Here is a 15,052-nt window from a genome sequence, read left to right as displayed (position 1 = left end):
TTTTATCATTTCTTTTTTACCCTTTGTTTCCCTTCTCCACCCCAACTCTCACTCCCTTGTAGGGTGGATAGATCTTTAAACTCAATTGAGAATGTTTATTATTTCCTCTTTAGGCCAAATCTATTAAGAGTAGGATATACTCAGTGTTCACACCCTCCCTACTTTCCCTCTCCTATAATAGAATCTTTGTGCCTCTTCACCTAATGTTATTTATCTACTGATGCTTAGCCTTCTCCAAGTATAGTCCTTCTTTTTATGTCTTTATTATTTTAACCATGTCTTAGACCTACAATCCCTCTGTCAAAATATACTTCATTTCTCTCTCCTAATAAAAATGTCATTCTCAAAGGTTGATTGATTGATCAATTGATAAGCAACATTGCCTCATAGTCACTAAGTATACTCCCTTTTTCTGTCCCATTAGAAATACACTTCTCAAGAGTCTTAAAGCACATCAAATATTAATCAATTTATGCCACCCTTCTCTTTTCAAGTGCCCTCCATGGACCACAATCCTCATGAGCCAAAGAATAATGCAAAACCAAATCATTTCATGAACTGTTTATACTTCCCATCCTCCTCAAAAACACCATTTGCAATTGTAGCCAAAACATAAAGGAAAACAAAATCAGTCCCTCTAAGTCCCTCTGTCTCTATAGTACACCAAAGTATCAGGTATACTCTCTACCTCTGTTTCTTTAGCACTTCAGCGAAAGCCCGGCAACCCTCCTTAACTAAAAAATTGGGTTCATCTTCTCCCTTTGTTCCTACAATACACCAACTGTAGCAATATAGCCCTTATTAACTAAAGTATGAATTATACTGATAAATTTATATTTAATCCTTCTAAATACACTTCCATCCTCTGTACCTAGTGTACTACAATCCTCCTTAACTATATCTAGTATTTAATTATGATTTAATTATGTGTACACCCTCTAAGTACTTTCATTTCCATCCTGTTTTTAATAGATCATCAGAGAGGGGCGGCTAGGTGGTGTAGTGGATAAAGCACCGGCCCTGGAGTCAGGAATACCTGAGTTCAAATCCAGTCTCAGATAATTACCTAGCTGTTTGGCCTTGGGCAAGCCACTTAACCCCGTTTTCTTTGCAAAACCAAAAAAACCCTAAAAAAATTAGATCATCAGAGGTATAAACAGTTCCTGAAATGAAGAAGCCATTGTTCTTTTACCTCAAAGAGTCAATCAGTCTCTGGTTGAAGTTCTAACTGAAGAAGTTTTGTATGCTATTAGGCTCCTTTCAAGTGACAAAGCACCTGTTGCTTATTTTATTCCGATTGAGATCTATGGGGGGGAGGGGAGGGGAGTCTATTGCTCATCTAAAAGCTGACTGAAAATTTCCAGGTTACATGGCATGAAGAAGTTATCCCCTAAGAATTCAACAGTACCTTCATCATTCATCTCTATAGAGGTAAAGGGAATAGATTGTCCTGTAACTATCTTTTATTCATAGCTGGTAAAATTCTTTCCAAAGTCCTTCTCAGTAGGCTGATCCTTCATCTGAAGATGGTCACATCCTTGAGAGTCAATATGGCTTCAGAAAAATGTCAAGGAACCAGTGATATGGTGTTTGCTACCCCCCACCCCCCACAATTCCAGGAAAAATGCCAGAAAGAGAAGAGGTCTGTATACAATGTTTGTAGATCTAAGGCCTTTGATACCATCACTTATAAGGGTTTATAGAAAATTATGTTAAAATTTTATTGCCTGGAGAATTTCATCAGTTTTATCTGTCAATTTCATGATGGCATGCTTACCCAGGTTCTGGATAGTGGTAGATGCTCTCGAGATTTCCCAGTCACTAATGCAATGAAATAAGGATGTGTTCTTGCTTCCATGCTTTTTAGCATGATGTTTTCAGGCATATTCTCAAACACCTTCCCTGAGGATGAACATGACCTCGAGATCAGCCTACTGCAAAGATGGTGAAAAGGCTACAAGACAAGATCAAAATGGAGGGAGTATTGGTGCATGATCTTCTGTTTGCAGATGTTTGTGTACTCCATGCAGTCTCTGAAGCTGAGATGCAACAAAGTATGGATTGATTCTCTGCCACTTATACTGATTTTGATCTAACAATTAATACCAAAAAAGCACAGGTGCTCCATCAGTCAACAACACACCATCCATATGTGGAATCATCTATTACAGCAAATGGAGAAGTTTTGAGTACTATGGACAAGTTCACTTACCCTGGTAGTGTCCTTTCCAGGGAAGTACACATTGACAATAAGGTTGACGAGGCATTATCAGAGCTAGCTCAGTATTTGGGAAGTTTTGAAAGAAAGTGTGGGAAAGAAGAAGAATTAGACTAATTACCAAATTATAGAGCTACTGTGCTGATATCACTGCTGTATGACTGTGAAACCTGGACAGTGTACCAGCACCATATTAAGAAACTGAATTGCTTCCATTTAAATTGTCTTAGGAAGATGCTGAAAATCACCTGGAGGATAAGATACCAGACATTGAGGTCTTTTTTGAGCTAAACTGCTGAGCATTCAAACATTACTGTAGAGAGTGCAACCATGATAGACTAGACACATTGTTTTAATGTCAAAAGTATGCTTGCCAAAAAGACTATTTTATAGAGAACTCACACAGGGCAAGTGCCCACAAGGGGCTCAGAAGAAGCAATACTGGGACACCCTGAACATGTTTTTGAGGAACTTTAGAATTAATTGTACAGCATAGGAGACACTGGCACAGGACCATCCAGCATGGCATGCCCTCATCATTGAGGGTGCTGTGCTCTATAAGGAAAGCAGAATTGAAGCAACTCAAAGGAAACATGACATACATAATTTCAATGTAAGCATTCTCTGTATTCACAAGGACTATTTGTGCTCCAAGCTCACATTTGTTGTAGCAGTCACAGTTGGAATCACTGTAATTTGTCTCAGACACAGTGATATCATTTTGGTCTTCTTCAAAAATGAAGGACAAGAACCAACAATTTCTCCCTTTCCCTGTCTCTATAGGAAATACCACTCTCAATTAATGTTGCTTCATATCTCATTTATACCCATATTCTTCAACTATATTCAATCCTTTAACTATCCTAAGAGAAATACAATTCTGGGGAGTTATGTGTTGTCTTCTCTTGCAGGGATGTATAAAATTTAATGTTCTCGACTAGGGTTTTGTCCCCTATTTCCATTTACCTTTTCATGCATCTTTTGAGTCTTGTATTTCAATATAAAATGTTCTATTCAGTTCAGGCATTTTATCAAAAAATTTTGAAAGTCCTCTATTTCATTGAAAATTTATCTTTTCCCCTGACAAAATATACTCAATTTTTCAGGATAGTTAATTCTTGGTTGTAATTCAAGGTCCTATGCCCTCCTAAATATCATATTCCAGGCTCTCTAATCCTTTAATATGGACGCTGATAAGTTCAGTGTAATTTTAATTGCTCTACCTTTATATTTAAATTGCTTCTTTTTGACTGCTTGCAGGATCTTTTCCTTTAGTTGAAAATCCTAGAATTTGGCTTGGAGATTTTTTCTGGGGTTTCTTTTGAAGATGTTCTCTGTATTCTTTCTATGATAATTTTGTCTTCTTGATCTAGAATATTAGGACAGTTTTTCATGATAATTTCTTGAAAGATGTTTTCCAGATTTATAATTAATTAATTAATTGATTGATTGATTGATTAATTTTGATACAGGCTTTAGCAAGACAAATAATTTGTAAATGATCTCTTTTGGATCTGTTTTCTAGCATGTTTGCTTTTCCTTAGAGGAACATTACATTTTCTTCAAATTTTTTAGCTTTATGATTTTGTTGGATGGAATCTTGGTGTCTTATAGTGTCATTAGTTTTTATTTTTCCAATTCTAATTTTTAGGGTTGTATATTCTTCAGTTAGTGTTGTGTTTCCTTTTCTGGTTGGTTAATTTAACTTTGCATTCTTTTTTCCATTTGGTTGATTTTATTCTTTGATGTGTTACATTCTTTTTCTGGTTGGTCATTTTTACTTTTAAAGGAGTTGATTTCTGTTATAAGTTTTTCATAATTCTCCTGCATGGCTCTCATTTCTTTTTTTCCATCTTTCTTCTTTCTCTCTTTGGTTTTTACAATGTTTTTTAAGCTCTTCCATGGGATTTTGAATTTGAGTCCAATTCATAAGTTCCTTTGAGACATTTCATGGAGGTAATTTGTCATTGCTTTCTTCTTCTGAGGTGGTATTTTTATCATCTCTTTCTCAAAGATAGCTTTAAAAAGGTAGCACTCTTTATGTTATGTTTTGTTTTTTTGCTCTTTTTGATAGTTAAGCTCTGCTCGTGGAATATAGGAAGTATATTCCTGAGCTTTTTGTGCTGGGGTTGGGGTCTGGTCCCTGGCTTATTGCTTGCCAATGTGTTGCCTATTGCCTGTGTAGTTGTTTGTTCCCTCTCAGTCCTGTCTGTTACCTCAGAGTTCACAGGGCTTAGACTTTGGGTTTGGGACTCTCCCTACTGGCTAGTAATCTATCTCAGCTGGGACCTAGGCTAATTACTGGGTTCTAGACTGCTGACTAGGTGCTGGGACTGGGCTATACTTTGACTGGATATTGGCTTTCCCACTCTCCCACCTAACTGGGTTATACTTCCTTTTTTCCTTTGAAGAAACAGAACTTCATTGAAGATCTTCCATGAAGTCTAGAGCTGAGAACTTGTTTTGCTCTTTTTTTGTTGGAATCTGAAGCTTTAATGTCAGTGTATAAGTTTCACTTAAAACTGTGTTAGGGAAATGCTCCAGGAACATGCTAGTTTCACACTGCCATTTTGGCTCCTTGGTGACCCAATTTTTATAGAGTTCTCTTGGCAAAAATACTGGCATAATATGCCATTTCCTTCTCTTGGGTTCCCATTTTATATTTGGGGAAACTAAGACAAACAAAGGTTAACTGACTTGCCCAGGATCACCCAACCAGTAAGTGTCTGAGATTGCATTTGATCTTAGATCTGCCTGATTTCAGGTCCAGTGCTCTATCCATTGTGCCACCTAGCTGCCCCTGGACAGTTTCAAAACTGAAGATAGTGACATGATGGAGGGAACCACAAAGTGCTGTCAAGGTTCTTGGGATTAGGGAGTGAATTGAAGCAAGGTTTGCCTGAAATAGTGATTAGGGTGAAGTGGACACCAATTAGGATTGTACAGCCCTAGGTTGGAAGTTCTGGAAATGAAGGAGTTAAAATATCCAGAGTATGATTTCTGGTCCCAGCAGCAAGATTTTCTTAGAGTTGTTGAGAAGATGGTCTAGGAATAAATTGGGTTGTAATCAGAAGTACTATCCTTGCGTATTCCTGATTTAGTCAAACAAAACTTTAACTCATTATTAGAACTAATCTAAAACTTGCCCTCTGAATCCAAACATGAAATAGAAGAAATATATATTTAGAATCAGTAGACATAACTTGAGCAGGCATTTCTTTTGTTTTTCTTTGAATGAGGGGGGAGGTAAGATTATCTCCAACTCTAAGAATAATAAGTTCTCTGATTCTATGATTTCTTCAAACACTTACATTCTGAAGTTCATGGTATTACACAGAATCCTTCCTTCAAGACTTGCTTTAAGTTATACTTGTCTATGATATCTAATCAGACCTTTCAGATAAAAAGTAATTTTCTTTTCTTGATGTTTCCACAGCACTTTGTTTTTCTGCTCCTCTGGTCCTACTCACATTTTTGCCTTATATTAATAAGTAAGAATATTAAAATGAAATTAAAATTCATCAAAAATCAAGTAAGGATCAAAATGGGCATATGATTTATACATAGTTGTATCATAAGAAAATTAGGAGCGAATGGAATAGTTCATCTGTCATATTGATGGATAAGGGAAGAATTTATGACCCAAGAAAATATAGAGAGCATTACAAAATGAAATATAGATAATTTTATTATATAAAATTAAAAAGGTTTGACACAAAAAACCCACAATGCAACCAAAATTATGAGACCTGAAGAAAACAGAAAAATTTTGGAACAAGATTCTCTGATAAAGACATTCTTTCTAAAATATTTAGAGAATGGAGCCAAATTTATAAAAATTCAAGCCATTCCCCAATTCATAAATGGTCAAAGGATATGAACAGAAAGTTTTCAGACAAAGTAATCAAAGCTACTATAGTCATATGATAAAAATGCTCCAAATCACTATGGATTAGATAAATGCAAATTAAAATAACTGAAATACCCACCTCATACCTAACAGATTGGTTAATATGACAGAGAAGGAAAATGATCAATGTTAGAGAGGATGTGGGAGAACTGGGACAATAATGCATTGTTAGTAGAATTGTGAACTGATACAACTATTCTGGTGAGCAATATGGAACTATTTCCAAAGATCTATATAACTCTGCATACCCTTTGATTCTGCAATATCATTGCTAGATCTATATCATAAAGGAATATAAAAGGGAAAAAGAACTATTTAAACAAAAACATTTATAACAATTCTTTTTGTTGTGTCAAAGAACTAGAAATCAAAGGGATGCCTCTTAATTAGGGAATGACTAAATAAGCTGTGTTATGTTATTGTGATGGATTATTGTTGTGCTATAAGAAATGACAAGCAGGGTAATTTGAGCAAAACTTGGAAAAAATTACACAAACTGATGCAGAGTAAAGTGAGAAGAACCAGGAGAGTGCTATATGCAGCAGTATCAAAATTGTAGGGTGAATAATTGTGAAGGATATAGCTATTCTCAACAATACAATAATCCAAGACAATTCCAAAGAACTAATAATGAAGCATACTTTTGGCTTCCAGAGAAAGAACTGATAGTGTTTGAATAAAAACTGAAGCATGCCATTTATTTTGCTTTCTTTCTATCATTATCTATCTCCATTCATTTGAATCTTCTTTTTAAAAATTAATTTATTTTTGAATTTTACAATTTTTCCCCCAATCTTGCTTCCATCCCCCCAACCCCCCACAGAAGGCAGTCTGACAGTCTTTACAGTCGTTCCATATTATACATTGATCTAAATTGAATGTGTTGAGAGAGAAATCATATCCTTAAGGAAGAAACATAAAGTATAAGAGATAGCAAAATTACATAACAATAGTTTATTTTTTAAATTAAGGGTAATAGTCTTTAGTCTTTGTTCAAACTCCACAATTCCTTCTCTGGATACAGATGATATTCTCCATCACAGATATCCCCAAATTGTCCCTGATTGTTGCATTGATGGAATGAGTAAATCCATTAAGTTGATCATCAACTCCATGTTGCTGTTATGGTATACAGTATTCATCTGGTTCTACCCATCTCACTCAGCATCATTTCATGCAAATCCTTCTAGGTTTCTCTAAATTCCCACACCTCATGGTTTCCAAGAGAACAATAGTGTTCCATAACATTCATATGCCACAATTTGTTTAGTCATTCCCCAATTGATGGACATTCACCCAATTTCCAATTCTTTGCCACCACAAACAGAGTTACTATAAATATTTTTGTATAAGTGATATTTTTACCCTTTTTCATGATATCTTCAGGGTACAGATCTAGTAGTGGTATTGCTGGATTGAAGGGTATGCACATTTTTATTGCCCTTTGGGTGTAATTCCAAATTGCTCTCCAGAAGGGTTGGGTGAGTTCACAGCTCCATTAACAGTGTATTAGTGTCCCAGATTTCCCACATCTATTCCAACATTGATCATTGTCCTTTCTGGTCATATTGGCCAATCTGATTAATGTCAGATGCTACCTCAGAGCTGTTTTAATCTTCATTTCTCTAATCAATAATGATTTAGAGCAATTTTTCATATGACTATAGATAGCTTTGATTTCCTCATCTGTAAATTGCCTTTACATATCCTTTGACTCAGTTCTCTCTATATATCTTAGAAATGAATTCTTTGTCAGAAATATTAGTTGTAAAAATTGTTTCCCAATTTACTACATTTCTTTTGATGTTGGTTACAGTGGTTTTATCTGTACAAAAGCTTTTTAATTTAATGTAAACAAAATTAGTTTGTTTTTAATGATGTTCTCCATCTCTTCCTTGGTCATAAACTGCTTCCCTTTCCATAGATCTGACAAGTAAACTATTCCTTGATCTTCTAGTTTGCTTATAATATTGCCTTTTATATCTAAATCCTGTACCCATTTTGATCTTATCTTGGTATGGATGTGAGGTATTGGTCTAATCCAAGTTTCTGCCATACTAACTTCCAATTTTCCCAACAGTTTTTTTTTTATCAAAGAGGGAATTTTTATCCCAGAAGCTGGACTCTTTGGGTTTATCAAACAGCAGGTTACTATAATCATTTTCTGCTATATCTTTTGCACCTAATCTATTCCACTGATCCACCACTGTGTTTCTTAGCCAATACTAGACTGTTTTGATGATTGATACTTTATAATATAATTTTAGATCTAGTAGAGCTAAGCCACCTTCCTTTGCACTTTTTTCATTAAATACCTGGAAATTTTTGAATTTTTATTTCTCTATATGAATTTAATTACAAGTTTTTTCTAACTCATTAAAGTAATTTTTTGGAATTTTGATTGGTAGGGCACTAAATAAGTAGTTTAATTTAGGTAGAATTGTCACTTTTATTATATTATCTTGGCCTATCCATGAGCAGTTGATATTTGACTAGTTATTTAAATCTGATTTTATTTGTGTGAGAAGTATTTTGTAATTGTTTTCATAAAGTTTCTGAGTCTGCCTTGGCAGATAGACTCCCAGGTATTTTATATTGTCTGAAGTTACTTTGAATGGGATTTCTTTTTGTAGCTCTTTCTGCTGTATCTTGCTAGTCAGATATAGAAATGTTGAGGATTATGAGTGTTTATTTTATATACTGTGACTTTGCTAAAGTTGCTAATTATTTCTAGTAGTTTTTTAGATTATTTTTTTAGGATTCTCTACCATCATGTCATCTACAAAGAGTGAGAGTTTTGTCTCTTCCTTCCCAATTCTAATTCCTTCAATTTCTTTTTCTTCTCTTATTGCTGAAGCTAACATTTCTAACACAATATTGAATAGTAGTGGTGATAATGGGCTTCCTAGTTTCACCCCTGATCTTACTTGGAATGCCTCTAGCTTACCTCCATTGCATATAATGCTTGTTGATGGTTTCAGAGAGATACTGCTTATTATTCTTAGAACAATCCATTTATTCCTACACTCTTTAGTGTTTTTAGTAGGAATGGGTGCTGTACTTTGGAAAAGGCTTTTTCAGCATCTATTTATATAATCATATGATTTCTGATATGTTTGTTATTGATATGGTTAATTATACTAACAGTTTTCCTAATATTGAACCAACCCTGCATTCCTGGGACAAATCTTAATTGATCATAATGTATTATCCTAGTGATAACTTGCTGTATTCACTTTACTAAGATTTTTTTTAAGATTTTTGCATCTATATTCATCAGGGAGATAGGTCTACAATTTTCTTTCTCTTTTCTTTCTCAATTTACTAACTCTTTCTGGTTTAGGTATCAGCACCATATTGGTGTCTTAGAAAGAGTTAGGCAGAGTTCCGTCTTCACCTATTTTTCCAAAGAGTTTATAAAGAATTAGAACCAATTGTTCCTTAAATGTTTGATAGAATTCACTTGTGAATCTGTCTGGCCATTGATGTTTTGTTGAATTTCTTTTTCTGAGATATGGTTATTTAAGTATTTAATTTTCTCTTAATTTAACCTGGGCAACTTATATTGTTGTAAATAGTCATCCATTTCACTTAGATTATCAAACTTATTGGCATACAAAATTATTACTTTTATTTACTCCTCATTGGTGGTGAGTTCACCTTTTTCATTTATCATACTAGCAATTTGATTTTCTTTCTTTTTTAAAATTAAATTAACCAGAGGTTTATCGATTTTATTGTTTTCTTCATAAAACCAACCCTTGGTTTTATATCCCCTGACAACTGCTTTAGCTGTATCCCATAAGTTTGTGTATATTGTTTCATTATTATAATTATCTATGATAGGATCATTAATTCTTTCTATAATTTGTTGCTTGATCCATTCATTCAGTAAAATGAGGTTACTTGGTTTTCAATTATTTTAGGCCTATCTTTCCCTGGCCCGTTATTGCATGTCATTGTATTGCATTATGATCTGAGAAGGATGTATTCACTATTTCTGCCTTTCTGCATTTGATTATTAGGTTTTTATGCCCTAGTACATGGTCAATTTTTGTATAAGTGCCATATACTGCAGAAAAAAAATGTATATTCCTTTCTATCCCCATTCAATTTTCTCCAAAGATCTATCATGCCTAGTTTTCTAACAATCTATTTACCACCTTAATTTCCTTCTTTTTTATTTTATGGTTAGATTTATCTAACGCTGAGAGTGGGAGATTGAAGTTTCCCCACCAGTAAAGTTTTGCTGTCTATGTACTTCATTGAACTTCTCCTCCAAGAATTTGGATGCTCTACCACTTGGTGTATACATAGTACTGAAATTCCTTCATTGTCTATGGTACCTTTTACAATGATATAGTTTCCTTCCTCATCTCTTTTAATGAGATCTATTTTTGCAGTTGCTTTCTCTGAGATAAGGAATGCTACCCCTGCTTTTTTCATTTTACCTGAAGCAAAATATATTTTGTTCCAACCTTTTACCTTCATTCTATATGCATCACTCTGCTTCAGATTAGTTTCTTGTGAGCAGCATATTGTTAGATTCTGGTTTTTAATCCACTCTGCTATTTGCTTACTTTTATGGGAGAGTTCATCCCATTCACATTCAAAGTTATAATTACTAACTCTTTATTGCCCTCCATGGTATCTTCTCTCTGTTTGCATTTTCCCCCTTTTTTCACTTTATCCCCCAGTATTTTGTTTCTGAATACCACCACCTTCAATGTGTTTGACCCTTATATCTACCCCTCCCTTTTCTTTCCCTTTTCCCTTTGCCCCTTCTTCTTTCCCTTCCTTCTGTTAGTTCCTCTTTTCCTCCCCCTTTCCTCTTTTAATACTTGAAAGGTAAGAGAAGTTTCTTAACTTAACTGAGTGTGTGTATATATTTTAACTTTAAGCGAAGTCTGATGAGAGTAAGATTCAGGCAGTTCTCACCTTCTCTATATTGTTTCATTATTATCATTATCTAAGATGAAATCATTAATTCTTTCTATAATTTGTTGCTTGATCCATTCATTCAGTAAAATGAGGTTATTTAGTTTCCAATTAATTTTAGGTCTATCTTTCCCTAGGTCCTTTGTACCTCTTTATATAATGTGATCTACCCCATTCAGTCTCCTCCATCCTCCAGTCTCTTTACTAGCCCCCCTTTTAGGGAGATGTTGTTTTTAAATCATTCTATCAGAGTCATGGTTAAGTCATGAGTGTCCATTATTTCTGGGTAAGTATATTATCTCTAATAGAGTTACAGTTCTTGAGAGTTATGAGAGTCTTTCTTCCATGTGGGGATATAGCCAGTTCCATTTTATTGGATAGCAGTTTTTTTCTTTATCCTTTTTTTTTTAACTTTTTCATATGTCTCTTGAATCTCCTGTTTGAAGTCCAAATTTTCTATTTAGCTCTAATCTTTTCATCAGGAAAAGTTGTAAGTCTCCTGTTTCATTAAATGTCCATATTTTCCTCTGGGAGAGAAGGCTCAGTTTTGCCAGATAGTGAATTCTTGGCTGCATTCCAAGCTCCCTTACTTTTCAGAATATCACATTCCAGGCTCTTCGATCCCTTAATGTTGATGTAGCCAAGTCCTGTATAATCCTTACTGTGGATCCTTGGTATCTAAATTGTTTCTTTCTGGCTGTTTGCAGTATTTTCTCTTTTATCTGATAGTTCAGGAATTTGGCCACAATATTCCTTGGTGTTTTCATTTTGGGATCCCTTTCCAGAATGGAGTGATGTATTCTTTCAATAACTTTTTTGCCCTCTGCTTCTATGATATCAGGGCGTTTTCCATCACTAAATCCTGTTATATTGAGTCCATGTTTTTTTTTTCTTCAAGGAACCCAATGATTCTTAAGTTGTCTCTTCTAGATCTGTTCTCAAGTTCAGTGGTTTTGCCGATTAGGTATTTTACATTTTCTTCTATTTTTTTCATTTTTTTTGGCTTTGTTTAACAGATTTTTGTTGACTCATGAAGTCATTTCCACAGACTCCATTCTTTTTTGGGGGGGGAATAATTTTCTTCACTTACCTTTTGCAACTCCATTTCCAATTGGCCAATTCTATTTTTGAAGGACATTTCCATTTGTGCAATTGAGGGTTTGAAAGAATTATTTTCTTTTCGCATTTGATCAATTGAGGTTTTGAGATTAACAGTCTCTTTTTGAATTTGTCCAATTGTATTTTCCAAGGATTTGTTTTCTTGTTGCAAGGTGTTAATTTTCTCTTGTATTTCTTTTCCCAAATTTTCCAATTGGTTTTTAAACTCCTTTCTTATTTCTTCAAGGAAGTTTTTCTGGGCTGGAGACCAGATCACATTCTCCTCAGAAGTTCTAGATGTCTCTGAGCTAGGGTCTTTGTCTTCTGGGTAGTTTTCTATGGATCCCCCTTTCTTCATTTTCCTAAGACCTTGTATTGGAGGAGGGGTTGATTCACACAGGTTTGGTATTGAGATCCCTAGAAGCTTTACTCACTTAGCTTAGTAACACCAAGTGGACCAGCCAGTAGGGGGTTGATTGTTTTCTTTGGAGTGTCTGTGACCTTGATTTGAGGCCCCTCTCCCTAGTCCTGGAGGGGGTAGGTGGCACTGCTAGATACTATTATCCTTGAACAATGAGGACCGTGCTCTGGGTCAAGAATGTTAATCTCCCTATTTTGCTGAGGGAGCTCTGCTGCCCACACCTGAGCCTGGGGTGGGGGTGGGGGGTAGGCTGTTATTGTGTTTGTCCTGGGAAGAGGACTGTGCTGAAATGAAAGTATGGTGCCCATGGTCCTCCAGACAAGCCAAGCCCAGTGGATAGATATCCAGCTGTACTCTGCAACTCTGTGCTGGAACTCATCCTTGAGCCCAGCTTGAGCTCCCAAGACTACTGCTCCCACAGCCAAAGCTTCCATGGCTTAGTTGGTCCTTGGAATGCAGTTTCCACAGTCCAAATAGCATTGGCTGATCTCAGGCTAGTCCAGGTCTCACCCTACCCCCACTAGCTCTCTGCTCTCTGCCCTTGGCTCACCCATGATCCTTGAAGACAGACCTTCTTGGTAAATGTTTGCTTCCTAGTTTCTTTTTCTGGGTTTTGTCAATTAAATTTCTGCTAAGAGGCTTTATTCATATTAGTTCTGAGATAAAACCAGGACACCTTAGCACAGTGCCTGTCTTCTCTTTGCTATCTTGGCCAGAAGTAAATTTATTTTTTATTTTATTTTATTTTTTTTATGTTTTTGCAAGGCATTGGGGGTTAAATGGATTTCCCAAGGCCACACAGCTAAGTAATTAAGTGTTTGAGGCCAGATTTGAACTCAGGCATTCCTGACTCCAGGGCTGGTGTTCTTTTCAGTGCACCACCTAGCCACCCACAGAAGTGATTTTTAACTCTTATTTGAGTCTTTTTATATAAAATTATCAATATGGAAATGTTTTACATGACTGCAAATGTATCACCTATATTTGAATGTTTGCCATCTTAGGGACAGGGGAAAAGGAGAGAAAGGGGGAAAGATAAAGTTTGGAACTTAAAACTTTAGAAAATGTTAAAAATTGTTTAACATGTGATTGTGGGAAAATAAAGTATAAAATTAAAAAATGAAATGAATTGAAGGAATGGTATCATCCAGACAAGTTATTTCTTCAGCAAGGCATGCAGTTGCAGAAACAAAGTGAGCCAAGTCTTTCTGTGTCACAAGAAGTTTCTGATTGATTTAAGGGATTGGGAGACACTCAGGTTAGAGGAAGAAGGGTACTCTTATAAGTGAATGATAATGGAGAAGGGGAGTGGTCTTGTGAAATCATAAAAATCAAGTAGCTCATGAGTTGAAACTTCACTTAACAAAATGGTGGTAAAGGCAAAATGAAGTAATTAATTTATTTAATTTTATTTTTCACAAATCCATATGAATAATTTAAAAAAAATTTTCCCTTTCTCTAACTATCTATTTAACTATCCTTAAAAAAGGCAAGTAATTTGGTATATATATATATATATATATATATATATATATATATATATATATATATATATATAATGAAAAACATTGCCATATTAGCCAGCTATACTACAAAAGAAAACACAGGCAAAAATACAAAAGCAATAAAGAAAGTTTAGAAAATATGTTTCAATTTGCATACATAGGCCATCAGTTCTTTCTCTTGAGTTGATAGCATTTTTCATCATAAGGCCTTCACAATTGTTTTTGGATCATTATATTGCTGAGAATAGTTAAGTCATTCACAAATTATCATCATCCAATAGTGCTGTTGCTGTATGTTCTCTTGGTTCTGCTCATTTCACTTAACATAAGTTCAGATAAATCTTTCCAAGTTTTTCTGAAACTACCTTCCTCATTTCATATAGCATGATAGTATCTATCACAATCATATGCCACAACTTGTTCAACCATTCCACAATTTATGATTTCCAATTTCCAATTCTTTGCCTCCACAAACAGAAGTGCTAAAATGTTTTTATACAGTCTTTTTACTTTTTCTTTTATCTCTTTGAGAAAGAGACCTATTAGTAACATTGCTGGGTCAGAATCAATGTATGGTAATATAGAATTTTGAAGTATCAGATTGAGCAGAGTGAAAAATTCATGAGACAATGATCCTAGAGTTATGAGGGATATAAATTTTGTCTATAAAAATAAATAAAGGGTGTTTATTTTCTTCAAAGGAGTGGGTTCCCTCCCTATTGGAACTCTCCTGGAACAGTGATTTATATAGGACAAGATTCTTCACAGGACCAGCTCATTAGAGTCAACTGTCTCAATTTGGAAATATGACACAAATAAAGATGGTTAACTCATCAGTTTAACTCTTTGTTGGTGTAACATTTTCCCCTTATCATTCCCCCTCAAATAGTTGACCCAAATTGATTTGGAGTTTGGAATAAAGATCTCATCTTTCTCTTGAAAGGGAATGGAGATCTCTCCCT

This window comes from Macrotis lagotis, chromosome 1 (assembly GCF_037893015.1).
Source record: "Macrotis lagotis isolate mMagLag1 chromosome 1, bilby.v1.9.chrom.fasta, whole genome shotgun sequence".
Taxonomy (NCBI): Eukaryota; Metazoa; Chordata; class Mammalia; order Peramelemorphia; family Peramelidae; genus Macrotis; species Macrotis lagotis.
This window is presented reverse-complemented; position numbering follows the sequence as displayed.